This window comes from Protopterus annectens, chromosome 10.part0, assembly GCF_019279795.1.
Source record: "Protopterus annectens isolate FY-2018-M chromosome 10.part0, PAN1.0, whole genome shotgun sequence".
In the NCBI taxonomy this organism is placed as follows: domain Eukaryota; kingdom Metazoa; phylum Chordata; order Ceratodontiformes; family Protopteridae; genus Protopterus; species Protopterus annectens.
In genome coordinates, this window is record NC_056744.1 from 180600388 (window position 1) to 180616622 (window position 16235).

Sequence of the window (16235 nt, forward strand, 5' to 3'; positions counted from 1 at the left end):
CCAGGAAGGACATCATTTCCTTCTTGGTAGTTGGTCTAGGTGCCTGTAATATTGCTGTTTTTCTATCCTCGTCTAATATTCTACCTTTCTTGGATATTACATATCCCAAGTACTTAACTTATTTTCTCCAAAGTTGTAGCTTGTCTTTGTTTACTTTGTGACCTTGAGTAGCTAAAAACTGTAATAAAGCTATTGTGTCCTCTTTGCATTCTTGCTGGGTGGGGGCTGCCAGCAGAATATCATCTACATAAAGTAAAATCTGACTACCTTTCGGTGGGATGAATCCCACCAGGTTGCTTGCCATTTCTTGTGCAAATATTGTTGGACTTTCACAATATCCCTGTGGTAATCTTGTGTATGTATACCGTTTTCCCTGAAATGTAAATGCAAACCAATATTGGCTGTCAGGGTGTATCGGTATCGAGAAAAATGCATTACTAATGTCTACCACAGAAAAATATTTTTGCTCTGGCTTTAAATCATTCAGTAAAGTGTGTGGGTCTGGCACCGTTGGTGCCCTGGGTATAACTGCATTATTTACAGCTTGTAAGTCTTGGACAATGCGCCAATCTCCATTTGCTTTCCTGACAGGAAATAAAGGTGTATTACATGGTGAATCAGGAGATTCTATTAAGACTCCTTCCTTAAGTAAGGCTGCTATTATAGGCTTGATTCCTATCTCTGCATCCTTTCTCAAGGGATACTGTCTTTTCTGGGGTCTAAATGCTGATTTTGGCATAATGGTAACTGGTCCTGCTGTTCGTATAAGTCCTACATCTGATTTCCCTGCTTACCAGAGAATGTCTGGTATACTTCGCAAGGCTTTTTCCTCTTCTTCTAATAAGAGTAATACTCAGCTATTCTCACTAGCCTGTGAGTGCACAGCTGGGTATGTCTGTGTAATCCAATTCAGCTTCTGTTTCTGTACTCCTTGCTTGGAGAGCTCTAAGTCTGTCTGCTTTTCCCACCTTGTGACTTTTTCACCTAAGTCTGCCCATTTCACATTTTTATTCTTAGTTAAGCTAACATGTGGCAATCGATTAGATTTGTAAAGTGCTAAAAATTCCTGGGGCAATGAACAGCTTACTACACTGTTTCCCTCTGCATCACAGTACAGATTTCGTAACACTAGTCTGTTTGCATGGTTCTGAAACAATTCCTGTTCATAATCTTTATCAGGTCCTGGTGTATTACAGTAATACAGAGTACAATGCAACAAATGCTGTTTGTCAATGTTGAGGGAGGGGGACTTACTGATTGCTACATTCATCAGTTCTTCGGTTACTGCCCCTGGACCAGTCGTAACTAAGTCCTGGCTGTACCAATAATATGTCTCACCCTCAGGTCACACTACAAAAATATCCATCTGTTGCTGTGCTTCCATACCCTGCATGGTTGGAACTACAGCTATGCCAAATATCTGCATTAAGTCTATACCCAAAAGGTTTACTGGGCATTTTGCAGAAACCACAATTTTACTTCTCTGGGTCATCCCTGAAACGGGGTCTATTATTGCTATGTCATGGGAGAGTGGCTCCCAGTACAGCTGTCCATTAGCTGCCTTCACTAGTATATAATCTGGTGATTCTGAATCTTCTAGTAACTTGAAAGGATGTATCAGGGTCCGTGAAGCCCCTGAGTCACACAAAAATTTGACTTCACTCCCCTCTACCAGAAGCATTACTTGCGTTTTTTTGTCTGCTAAGTAAAGCTCTAAGCTCAATAAAGCTAAGTCCAAAATTTCATCTTCTTCGATGTCTGCAAATTCATGTACATCCTCTACCTCTTCTGTCACATCCTCTACTCCTGCTATCATATTTGCACTTGTCTTTTCCTGCTTATTTTCATTCAGTGATTCCTGACTATCATATAGTCATTCCTCATCTTCCTTATTTTCTGTAGTCACCTTCTTATTTAGCCTGCAATCCCTTGCTAAATGTCCTTTTTTCCCGCACTTAAAACATTCACCTTTTTTCTTTCTTTCTTCAAAATCTTCTGATCGCTTGTCAGATTGTTTATTTCCCTGGGCATTTTTCTTACCCTTTCTCCCAGTTTGTACTACAAACACTTCTGACCCATCTTCTGCCGAAAATACTTGAGTTTTCTTTTTCTTTTTACTATTAAAATGTCTCTCTGCATGTCTAGCATATTCAAGTAATGGCTGTAATCTACTTGTACGATGATCTACCATGTGCTTTGTAATAAAGCTGCTAATGGGAGTTATACTACCCTTCAAGAATGCATTCTTTAATTGTTGTTCATATGGGGAATCTTGTGTCTGGTTTTCTGGTATCTGCATTCCGCAGTGGTTATTAAAACATTCTAACAGTCTAGCATAATATCTATCAACTGTTTCACCTTCCTGTTGAATGCACTAATTAATGCAAGTCCAATCAGCCCTAGGCTTCCACTTTTCAGAGATTCGGTCTGTCAGACCTTTCACTCTGCCATCCAGTTCTGCATTATTATGTGGGAGTGGTCTACGTTGTGCGTCACGAGGATTCCAGTCGCCACTGATCATGTGCCAATCTAGACCCACAATTTGTCTAACTACTTTTTCTACTTCTTCTCCGTTCAAATGGTAACTTAATCTCATACCCTGTAAGTCTTCTAAAAATTTTCGAAAATTCACTTTTGGGTGGGGAATTCCCTCCGTGGCTTTCCGGATATCTTCCGGTGTCCATGGTCTATAAACTAAAAGAGTCGGATCCTGTCCTGCCTGTCCTGCCTGAGGATTTGGTACTTCTATGAGTGGACATATCTCTTCTTCACTCATAGCCTGCGATTTTCTATTCATTTCACTTAATTCAATCTCCCTCCTCAAGTCGCATGTTCGAGACCTTGTCTCGATAGGATCCCTGACAAACGGTTGTGATTTTGCAGGAACAGCTGGGTATAGCGGAGGTGGATCAGTTTGTCCACTCGCTTCATATTCTGGTAACGGAAGCGGAGGGGGCGAAGGAGGGGCCGTTGCTATTACCAAGTTATTGTCTTCTTTGTCTAAGAACATTGTTTTTGAATTCTTTATTCTCTGTTCCCTGCGATTTGCTTCCTCAAGCCACCTATGCGCCTGAGGGATTCCTAATTATCGTTGCTTTTTTAGTTGACCTTTCGCGTCTATTTTTAATTGCTTAACAAGTTTCATAAGTGCAAGTTTATCTAAATTACCATCAAATTTATACTTATCAACCCATTTTGTGCAATACTTAACATTGTCGGCACACTGTAATTACATATATTTCGCGTCTTTAGTTAGGGGTGGGTCTCGGGAACTTTTTGTGCACTGATTTCCCATTGCTGTCTTAGCTAAGCTGTAAATTTTTACGTAACCCTTTCTACCATGTGGTACCACAGTTATATACCTTTTCACAGTTTATCTAGAATAACTGCCTACTTATTCTGTTTTCCTGATCTATGACAAAAACAGCAACCCCTTTTTCTGTCCCTGATCTGCACATGCAAATCTACCTGACAAAAAACAGTTCTGTAATTAGTCACTGATCTTAAAACAGAAATAAGGTAATTCCTCCTTACCTGACCCTCCATGAGTTGATCCACCGGATCATTGACTCGTCCTCCAATCCCAGATCAGAAACAGTGGCTGGCCTCTTTCGAACGACAATTCAGTCGGAGGTCTTTCAAAGCAGAAGAGCCGATTTAGCCTCTTCTCCGTATGGATGCATGCTGGCCTCTTCTCCGTACGGATGCATGCCACCGGGCTCAATTCTGACCTAGGCCTAGAGTGAGAGGTACTTTCCGGTCCGAAGGACCAAACTGTCAAAGGAAAAATATACTTTAAAAATGATCAAAACACTGTAGGTTCAGGTTAAGGCACTTTAATCTTGCAGCAAGGAGACAAAAACGTGTTAATACAGAGTTTGTCTAACCAGAAACAGGAAATACTTTCATTTTTATACATTCTTAAACTGGTTATGTCCTACCATGCTGACATAACAGATTACCACCTTTTTCATCATCATCTGCTGACCATCTTTCCCATGAATTTCTGCTGATTTATCATTTTTTTATGTGAAACTTCCTGAGGAAAACAACATGGCCTTGATTACTCCCAGTTAGATACATGTTATGTTACCATTCAAGGTACTATGGCTAATTCAAGCACAATGCTAGCAGTTCATTTCTCTAATAATTCTTTGTCTACTTTATCTCTAAGTTACTGCAGCTGCACATGTTCCCATCCTTCGAACAGAGCTGATTGTCTAAGATCATTACATTTACAGAATATGGCATTGTTCATTCATTCGTTCCTGACCTAGCAGATAAGCACCTGCTTCTCAAGTACATTTCCAAAAGGCATAAACATGATTATTGCTGTGCTAGCAATTACTAGGTGAGAGGGCAACTTGCAAGTTTCAGAAAGCATACTGCAGTTTTCAAAAAGCATCTTTTTCAGTCTCATATGAAACTCAATTTGTATAAAATACAGTGCATGAAAAATAGAATGAAAAGCATATTAAAATACTTGGTTATTAATTGGCATTAAGCATACACACATTAATACATATTTTTCTAACAATAGTTTTCTACAACAAATATAGGTCTGAATGGTAATAGAGTGGTTATTTATAATTATATTTTTTGACCATAATTAACATCAAGTAGCCAATTTTATCCCTATATTTGTTGTTCGCTATAGAATTAATTATCCATTATCATCCCATATATAAAAGATTTTTTATATTTTTTATCAACATGGATTTAATCACTATTTTGAAGGGGTTGTCAGCAGACAAAGAAGACATTCAAGTCTTTGGGATTGGGAGTACACATAACAGCAATGATCAGGGAGAGCTATCTCCAGATTTAACATGTGTCTCTACCTTTGACCAGTTAAGCAAACACATTAAAAATCTTAGATTATGTGTTTGGCAGTTAAGGCTTTTCAAAGCTTATTTAGAAGAGGATATTACCCCAAGGGGCTTGCAAATTCATATTAAACCTTTAGTTGGCCAACCTGATGATATACTTCTTACATCTTGGTCTGAGATTCAACACAAATCCTCCATACAGTTTGTCAAAACTTTACATGAATATTATGAATGCAGAATAGATATACACATATCTGAGGTCATTCAGATTTGTGAAAAAGCTAAATCTTTTGAGGGTCATCAACTTATAAACAATGTTTTGACAAACAAAGGGAGGAGTTACTTCAGATTGATCAGAAATTAAAAGATAGGAAAATTCGTAAATTCAAGTGAGATCTAATGGATTATAATTTGAGGAAGCCCTTTGAATATGTAAAAAGCACTAAAAGTGTTGTTTGTCCAAAACGATTCACTGCCAATGGGTCAAAAAGAAAGAGAAGTAAGTCAGTACTTAAACAAATCAGTCAGTGATACATCTGGTGAGGATTCACCCTCATATACTGACACAGAAATTGATAGACAGCAGACATCACCAGCCTATAAGAAATCTTGTACTACTGAACAAGATAAGCTATTACAGGATATAGATTCATATCGCATATTTTGTCTGAATCTGATTATGTGATACTTAATAAAGGTTTGAACTTCATCCCTGGGTTTTTTGTCTTGGAAGATACTTTTATTGAGGATTTATATGCTTTCTGTAGGCTGCTTAATCTCAAATTACATTTTCAGGATACTGGATGGGATAATGGGCACATGGAGTGTAGCGGTTTCAAGTTTCATAGATCCACTTTTGTTCCACCTATAAACAAAAATGCGGATGTGTTTCAAAAATGTATATTGAAAGAATTACACTTTGGCTTGAACCGTCATAAAAATATTTCTCCTTCTAATTTGACACCAAGGGAAATCGATGCTTTAGAGAATTTAAGGAACAACAAGAGTATTGTCATCATCCAAGCAGACAAAGGCGGTGCGACAGTAGTAATGGATAAGTCCATGTATGTTGAGGAGGCTGACAGACAGTTACAAGATGTTAGATTTTACACATGTATGCCCTATGATCCCACAACTAGGTTCAAAAATGAAATAGATTCATTTTGGAGTCTGCAGTCAGTGAAGGCATAATAGATAAATATACATTGTTCCATTTAAAGGTTAAAGATCCCTCATCACAGTATTTTTATCTTTTTCCAAAAATCCATAAAGACATTAATAAACCACCAGGGAGACCTATTGTTTCTGGAAAGGGTTCCCTTACTGAACCTCTATCTGTATATCTTACAATGTATTTAAAACCTCTATTACAAGGCATTAGGGCAAGGATACAGGACACAACGGAATTCTTAAATATTGTTTCCGACACCTAATTGGAACCAGGTTGGTTGATGTGTACCCTGGAGGTTACTTCCCTATATACCAGTATTCCACATTGGGTAGCATTATGTGCCCTGGAATATTGGTTGAATAAAATGTCTTTATACAGTCCGGGATTCAATACCTTCCTTTTGTGTTTGGCAGAGCAGGTCCTTTCTAAAAATGTATTCTACTTTAATAATAAATGCTATCTACAGCTAAAGGGTACAGTTATGGGTGCATCCTTTGCACCCATATATGCTGATCTGTTAATGGGTTATCTTGAACAGATTATCATCTATGATAGCAATCATAACATATTTCTTGATGAAATAGACATGTGGCGGAGGTTTTTGGATGACTGCTGGATGGTATGGAAATTGGACGTTATATATTTACAAGAATTTGTCCAGTATTTGAATGAGAATAGATTGGGCATAAAATTTACTGTCAATTAGGATTTGACATCCATTTCTTTTCTGGATGTAACCATATACAGTCAACCGGATGGTACTTTGTCCAGTACACTATATAGAAAACCCCATCATTCAAATACATTATTACATGCCTCCAGCTGTCATCCTAGACACATTATTGCTAACATCCCCAAGTCGCAATTTATGAGATTACATAGGATCTGCTCCAACACTGAGGACTATAAGCATTTTGACCACGATCTAATCAATCGTTTTAGAGAACATGGGTATCCTATGGCCACGGTGTTTAAGACTAATAGGGAGATTCAACAACCCTCCAGAAATGATCTACTTACATATAAAAAATGTCACTTCCAGAGGGATCACAAAATCAGGTTCACTACTACTTATGGCAGAAATACAGATGAATTTTTGGACATAGTGTAACAGCACTGGGACATTCTGTTGGCTGATTATAAATTATGTGACATGCTAGGGGATAAATGTTCATTTTCATTCCATAAAGGGCAGACTTTGGGGAGTCGTTTTAGCCATTACAAATTATATATACCACTGAAACATTCAATACAGGCTACACTAGATGGGACCAAAGTGGTGGGATGTTACCCTTGTGTGGCATTGCTCTTTTTGCAGACATATTCTTCAGATGAAAGAATTCACTAGCAAAAACACTCCAAAAGTTTTTTCTATTAATGTTTTCTGTAACTGCAGCAGCGATTGGGCCATTTACCTTGCAATTTGTTCATACTCAGCTTTTTAGGTTGGCAAAACTTCTAGACTCATTAAATTTCATATTTCAAAACAGCTCAGTAATATTAGAAACAAACATTTGACCAATGCTCTTTACAAACATACTACTTTACATAATACAGCCACATTCAAATGTATTATTATTGACAGAATTATGAGCAACAGATCCTTGAAAACAGGTTGGCATAAGTTGTTAAATAAAAAAGAGAAATCATGGATTGTGAAACTGGGTGGATTATTTCCACCTGGTTTAAATGAGCATCTATAATTCTTCAACTAATGATCAATTAAAGCTTTTGGCTTTATATATAAATAAGTGGTTGACTACAAGCTAAAATATACATTGAAAAAGGCCATTGGGCTGAAACTGGTTTGTTCCTTAATGTTTTGTGGTGCCACATATTAAATACTCCTATTACCAGTTGGGTGCTGGCTGTTTTGTGACTTTTCATATCATTCTTGAGCCTTGGCACCTGCCGTCCATGCAGAATCCTTGTTGTGGTTGCAGCTGTAGGGAAACCAGTGTTCACATATCTGAGATATCTGTAAGGAACCCAGTGCTCACATGTCTGAGGCATCTGTAGGGAACCCAGTGTTCACATGTCTGAGGCAGCTGTAGGGAACCCAGTGTTCACATGTCTGAGGTATCTGTAGGGAACCCAGTGTTCACATGTCTGAGGTATCTGTAGGGAACCCAGTGTTCACATGTCTGAGGTATCTGTAGGGAACCCAGTGTTCACATGTCTGAGGTATCTGTAGGCAACCGAGTGTTCACATATCTGAGGTATCTGTAGGGAACCCAGTATTCACATGTCTGAGGCATTTGGAGGGTCTGTTTGTTTCTATAATTGCTTTAAAGTGTTAGGTAGTCACTGGGGAAGGCGATGCTAGAGTACTAGTGCAATCTTAGTAATACTAAAATATTTTCCAGTTACACATACAGGTGGAATAAGTCTTCTGGGGTAGTAAATACAGTTATCTACAACAATGGCGCACATAGTGAAATGACTGATAACATTAGAAGTAACTGTGATACACATACGCATATTCCAGCTGCTTGCTTGTCATTTGCTTGCAGTTGAATGGTTGCCTATGTTTTCATTTAACAGGAGACTGACGTAATCAGATGTGATTCTATATATACATGCTGCATATTGATATGATCTCATAGGCCAAAAAAGTGCCATAAAGATGATTAACTGGACTATTGTGGAGAAGAAAGAAATTGTGTATTGTTACTATTATGCAAGAAGCCCAGAATTTTCAGACAGAGGATATACAAAAAGATAAAGAGAGAAATTAGAGGAAAGAAAAATACTTGCATAACAAAAACTGACAAAAGCTTCAAATGCAAATTTGTGTTCATTAATACAACATATTCATGAAAAACATTTTAGAGACCAAGAAACCTTGGGCAGTCTGGAAAAAGAAGCAATTGAGGAAGTGCGGAAATATAATGAAAAAAAATCTAGAGATTTTTGAAAGATATAAAAAGAAATATGGACATGGGAAAGAAAGAGAGATCTGACATAGTGCAATACTTATGGAAAGGGGAAAGCCAAATTAATCCATAAAGAAAACAGCCATAAAGATATTCAAAGAGAAATACAAGCAAAGGCACACAGATATGGAAAATTTCATGGTGCAAAAAATATGATCACAAAGGGGGTACCTAGAGGAGAAGATTAGTAAAGGAGGAGTTAAAAAATAGAAGCTGAAGTTACGGAATACCTGTGAAAGAAGGATTTAGTGCAGAAAGTATAACACAGGTCATATTTTTATTTTATTTAGCATTTGTTAACTGGGAAAGTCTGACTTGGAACGAAGCCAATTTTCAGCGGGGGCCCAGGGAGAAAGGCTCCAGATGCATGTCTTTGTAATGTGTGAGGAAACTGGAGCACCCAGAAGAAACGGAGGGAGGACATGCAGACTCCACACAGAAGGCACCCCAGCATCAAACTGGTGAACCTCTTTGCTGTGAGGTGACAACGCTACCACTGCACCACTGCGCCATTATATCACAGCATGTTGGAACAATGAGTCCCCCAAGTAAGGAGAAAAAGGAGGAGCAGGAGATATCTGAAGAAAAAATATGAACAGGGAAAAGAAAAAAAGATTTAATATGGTGCAATAGTTATGCAGAGGAGAAAGGAAAATTATTCAATACAAAAAGAGCAGCACCAAATATAGTTGAAGAGAAATGCAGGCACAGGCATCTGGATATGGAAACATTTACTATACAAAAATAAGAAAATAAAGAGGGAACGTAAATGGGGATTAGTAGTGGATAAGTTAAAGAAACAGAAACTGAGATTATGGATTACTTGCAAAGTAAAGGATTTAGTGTAGAAAAGTGGAGAAGGAAATATCTGATCAGTTGCCATATGAAGATACTTTGGAGCCTTCAGTAGGAAACCAGTATAAAAGTTCAGTAGGAGTTGTATAGCAAGGGAAGGTACAGGAAAACTGTGACAACTCTGACACAGTCAATGTTGTGGAGTGACAGGCCAGTGAGTTCCCATATGAAAGAGCAGCAGATGACACAGGATGAAACTGAAGCGACTAGAGCACAGGAAGATGCTCTAAAACTTTCTGTAGAATGCCCACAGGAAGTGGAAAACAAAGGTAATGCCCTCAGGTTAGAAAAAAAATGATCTAAGGGAGCAGTTTCTTTATTTAATAGAGATGTATAGACATATTAAGATCAAGTAAACAAATAGACTACAGAAAGTCAGTAAGACTCAAAATGTTAGATGTTTGATAAAACAAATAAACACTGTATTCGGGACTGGTCATAGAAATCCGTGCGATATAACAGAAGTAGATAGCATATATTATTGTGCAGTTAAATTAATGATGGATAAAGTCCTACCAAAAAAACACAGGGCAGTAAGATAAAGAAAGGGAAGAAATCAAATGCCATCATGGAAGTATCGAACAGAACAAATTATAAAACAATTAAGACAAGAAGTGTCACTGTTACAAGAGTACAGAAGAGGGAACAGATCAACAAAAATACTCAGAAAGATCGACATGATAAAAGGAATGCACAGTATTAGAACAAAACAGATCAGGATCTATCATACATTATTGCAAATAATAAACTAAAGATGTTTGCACAGGCAGAAAAACCTAGAAGATATGCAGATAAATATAAAGGAAAAGTACAAAATAAGTACTTTACTGATGATTCAAAAAGTTTTAGAGACAATTGGGAGACAAGGCATAAGTAACAGAAACACCATAAAAAATAGAAGAAATAGACACATTTTGGAGAAATATCTATGAAGATAATGTGGAACATAACAAAGATGCTAAATGGACAGAAGAAGTAAAAGAAAGAATACGAAGTTCAAGGGTACAGGATATGAAATGAGATGAAGTAATGGCCAGAGAAATTGAAACAAAATTAAGAAAAGCTCCTAACTGGAAAACCCTAGGCCCTGGTGCAGTACCTAACTTCTGGCTAAAAATGTTAACATCTTTACATGAAGATTTAGCAATGAGTAAGAACTATTTAGATGCACACCTTGAACAGATGCCAACCTGGTTAACAACAGAAAAACAATACTCCTCCTTAACAGTGAACCTGCAAGGTATCCTTAAAACTGTAGACCAATAACTTGCCTTCTGACGAAGTATAAACTATACACTGGAATTAATGCTGACAAAGTTTGCAGTCATTTAGAAGAAAATTCAATCATGGCAATAGAACAAAAGGGTAGCAAAAGCAAGTTATATGGAACAAAGGATCATTTGTTGTTAAATGAAGTCATAATGGAGAACCGTTAAAAGGGGAGGAATATAAGTATGGCATGGCTAAACTACAAAAAGCATTTAACAGCATCTCACATTCATGGATAAAAGAGTGCTTACAAATGTATAAGACAAACCCTATACTGATTGATTATATTACAGTGATCATGAAACAGTGGCAAACCACTTTGAAGTTAAGCCATGATAAAGGACAAATTATTATTTCAGGGATAAAAATCCAAAGGGGGGATATTCCAGGGTAACTTTTTGTCACAACTGTTCTTTTGTCTTGCTCTTAACCCATTAAGCTGTCTACTTAGGTTAGATCATGGCTACAGCTTGGCTCCCAGAAAAAAAACAAAGTGTAAAGAATTCTCATCTTCTTTTTGTGAATGATTTAAAACTGGAGAGTTCATCAGATGAGGAACTGAAAGCACAACTACAAGTGGTCAAAACTTTCTCAGATGATATAAGAATGTCATTAGGTATTGATAAATGTGCAAAAGCAACCTTTAAAGCAGGAAAACTGCAGCACGAAAAAAACATCAATCTGAAACAGGAATGTGATATAGAAGGGCTTGGGGAAGAGGTAGTGTATAAATATTTGGAATTTGATGAAGGACCATCAATAAAACATGAACAAATGTGAATAAAGCTTCATAAGGAATCCTTTAGAAGACTAAAATTAATACTGAAAATAGTGTTGACATCTAGCAACAAAGTCCAAGCTATAAACCAATTTATTCTTCCTGTCCTAACTTGCAGTTTTGGGGTGATTTACTGGCCCCAAAAGGTATTGAACCAGTTTGACAGGAAAACAAGAAAAATACTTCATGCTTATGAAATGATTTATAAAAATCAGTGTATACCAAGACTATATATTCCCCATTCTGAAGGAGGTATGGGCCTCCTAGAAATTCATTACATGTATAGATCTGCAGTCACAGGACTGCATACATACCTGCTGACCTCACAAAACCCAAATGTAGTGAAAGTTTTAAAACATGAGAAGAATTAGTCTAAGATGACTTCCTGCTTAGTTTAGCAGAAGCATATTGGTGTCAAGGGTTCCTATCGTAAAATCGAATGTTGAGAACACTGAATACCGGAAGACTGAACTTGGTAGTGTGAAGGGTGAGAATGTCAAAGCCGCGGAAACCCAAATTCTTTCCCAGGGAAAGAATTTGGTTGGCCATTTCTGCGGCTTCGGCATTTTCGAACCGGGTCAAGGTAAGTGTACGAACGGGTAGTGATGGACTTTAGGGTTAGGGCACGGGTCAGGTAAGTGTGTGATAGTGACGGACTTTAGGATTAGGGCACGGGTCAGGTAAGTGTGCGATAGTGACGGACTTTAGGATTAGGTTGCGGGTCAGGTAAGTGCGTGGTAGTGACAGACTTTAGGGTTATGGAGCAGGTCAGGTAAGTGTGCGATAGTGACCGACTTTAGGGTTAGGGTGCGGGTCAGGTAAGTGTGCAGTAGTGACAGACTTTAGGGTTAGGGCTGGGTTAAGGATAGTGCATAGATAGTGGTGTATGTTAGGTTTAGTGTAGGTTTTGAAGGTGTTTGGTGTGATTGTGTTATATGTGTGTTTTTTTGAACAGCAAATTTTTTCCCTGGGAAAAAATGTGCTGTTTTGAAGGTTCGATGTTGTCAGAATTCGATCTTCCAAGTTTGAATTTATGGTGTTCGACATTTTGGAAGTTTGATTTCATAATATAGACCTGGTGTCAAGTGGGAATGGAAATCAAACCAGAAGTGGATACAAATCAGGCAGCAATTGAATGTGCCATAAAAGAAAAGAAAGAAATAATATAAGGTGAAGGATCAGATGAGAAGGCAAGAAATGTGGAAAATGCATAAATATAGTAGCAAGTACAGCAAACTCTTGGAACAACCTCATGTCTATCAGGACTGAATGTAGAAATGGTTAAGGAGAGGTAAATTTAAACCAAATAATAATTTGGCAGGCCAGTATAGTGGACCACTTACACACAGACACTGGTCCCAACCCAGCTTGGTTTCATCAAGGACAGATCATGCCTACTCAACCTGGTGGACTTCTTTGAGAAGGTCACCAAAGCAATGGACGAGGGCAAAATCATTCAAACTGCCTACTTTGACCTGGCCAAGGTATTTGACACAATACCCCACTCTGGCATTGTTGACAAACTCAAGAGGTTAGGTACAAACCCGTATATCACCCAGTGGACAGCCAACTGGCTCACAGACAGGACCCAGGAAGTTAGAATTGGAGAATCCACCTCTACAAAGAGAACAGTCACAAGTGGAGTCCATCAGGGATCAGTCCGTGAACCGCTCCTTTTTGGCATTTACTTTTCAGAGGTCAAGGCCAATGTCAGTGATCTCTGGCTGACTAAATTTGAAGATGATTCCAAATTAGGAGCTGTCATTAAATCTCACAATGACACAAATGTTCTCCAGGAGGGGCTGACATAGCCAAACAACTGTTGTCAGAGCTGTGGACTAAAACTAAATGTGAAGAAATGTATAATAATAGCCTTTGGGAAGTCATTCATCCCTGGTAATTATCATATTGACAACATACCCCTTAGAGTTAGGGACACACATAGATAGTAATCTAGCCTTTGATCATCACATGTCTACAGTGGTGAGGAAATAATTCTATGTTGCGCAACTTATAAACAAAGGTATGGCATTTAAGTCCAAGTAAATCATTTTTTCACTGCATTTGGCATTCATTAGACCTATCATTGAGTACAGTGTCCCCTTTGGTATATACCTAACAAGGCATATCCAACAAATGGAATGTCCACAGAGGTTCCTCATTAAAGGAATACAGAGCTTCAGTAAAATATCCTATGCAGACCGCCTCAAGGCTCTATCCCTGTATTCTGTCTCCTACAGGCTTTTGAAAGAGATCTATGCCTGGCATACAGGGCATTGTCAGACCCCACTCTGATGGACCCCCTGCATATCCACAAAACAAACAGTACCAGAATTAGCTATTCTAAAGACTTAAACATTGCCTGTGATATAAATAGGACCTGCTGGAGAGATAGGTATGTATCCCAGAGATTACCCTGTCTATGGAATGGGCTCCCCATCCATGTGAAGCAGAGTTCCTCCCTAATTCAATTCAAGTGCAACTTGGATAATTGGATGGAAAACCAGAACTTTATCCCTGGTTTGGCACCTATGTCTCTGATGCAAACAGATAACCTATAAATGGTTCATCTCCCAGACCCATGCTTACACTTATCAAGGGTATCAGAACTTGTTAGAGATTTGGGATGCATGGCTAGGCTTAAAAAAGCCCTTGTGGTTCTTAGCCTAGTAAACACCTATGACCTATGAACCTACTGGTTTACAAAGCCCATTGAACATGTGAGAGAAACAGACAAATGCAGATTTTGTAAAACTGAATTGGAAACAGTCACACCTCTTGTTGCTGGTTGTGACGTACTAATGGCAGAAGGACTGTATACTGAAAAGCAAAATAATGTGGCAAGGCTGCTGCATTGGAGATTATCCAAACATTATAATACTGAAGTAACTGAAAAGCATTGGAAACATGAGCCACAAAGTATTATAGAAAATGATGAAATTTATATCACATGGGATCATCCATTACCAAAAGTTCAAAAAATAGATGTGATAAAACCAAATATAGAGGTCCATGAAAAGAAGACAAAAGTAGCATCAATTATTGAAATTGCAGGTCTATATTAAATCAGTGAATGCTTAAAATAGCGAACGCTGATTTATTGACCATTTAAAAGCAAAAGCTTGAAAGCCCAAACACACGGAACAGCGATTTTTTTCCCAGGGAAAAAAAATCGCTGTTCCACAAAAAAAAACAACAACTTCAAAACACTAAATAAAGTGGGGTGGGGTCGGCCCCCCACTCCCCCTTCTTAGCGACCCCCCCACTCCCCCTACTTAAATATACCAACTCCAAGATCATACCACAGTGGAGGAAATGACAAAGTCCCAAAAACAGCCCAGCGATTTTTTTTTTCCCTGGGAAAAAAATCTCTGTTCCATGCTTTTGAGCTTTCAAGCTTTCCCTTTTAATGGGTAGATAAATCAGGATTCGCTATTTTAAGTGTTTACTGATCTAATATAGACCCAAAATTGCTACACCCATTGACTACAATGTCTTATGTATAGACAGATACAAAGTCATAAAATATGAGGATTTACAAGCAGAAATTATGGCAATGTGGAAGAAGTTACTCAGACAGTTCCAATAGTAGTACCAGCAACAGGACTTAAAAAAATAATTTACAGTCATACTTAGATATGTTACCGATAGCGCTGTCACCTCACAGTAAGACATTGTTCCGTTTGATTCTCAGCTAGAGCGTCTTCTGTCTGGAGACATGTGTGAATGGGCGTACCTTCATTGAAGGTTGTGCGTCAGGGCTGGCAACTTGGCACATAAAATCTACTGCCAATCATTAGTGGACCGGAGTTCCGCTGTGGCAACCCCTAACCAGGAAAAGCCAAAAGACACAACAACAGCTTAAATATGTTACCGATACATGTAAATCCGTACAAATTACAGAAGGAGTAAATTCTGGGCACATTGCAGGTGCTAGGAAAAACACTTCTGGCTAACATCCAAAATTGAAACAATACTAATTTTGTGAACTTTAATCATACTTTGATTAAGAATGGGGTCCATTCTCTTCATGATATTACAAACCCAAAAGACTTGGTGAAATTAAAAAGAGAGAGGCAGTCTATATAGAAATCAAGGGTGTGGGCACAGAGCTGCCTGAAACACTGCTTTATTGTATTGTACATCCTGAGATCAGTTGCATTGGTGGGTGAGCAGCAACAGCAATACAGGACTTGAGCAGGTGGTGATCAAGCTCACGGTGGAAGCATCAGCTGACATGTTTCAGGGATAGTGATATGCTAGGAATCCTGTGTCACGTCTATAAACAGAAATGCAAATGTACTGTTCATATGTAAAAATAAACTGCACTTGAGAAAATCTCACGTGTTTTAAAACATCTGCTCTGCAGTTATACAATGTGTCTACTAAATTTTCAT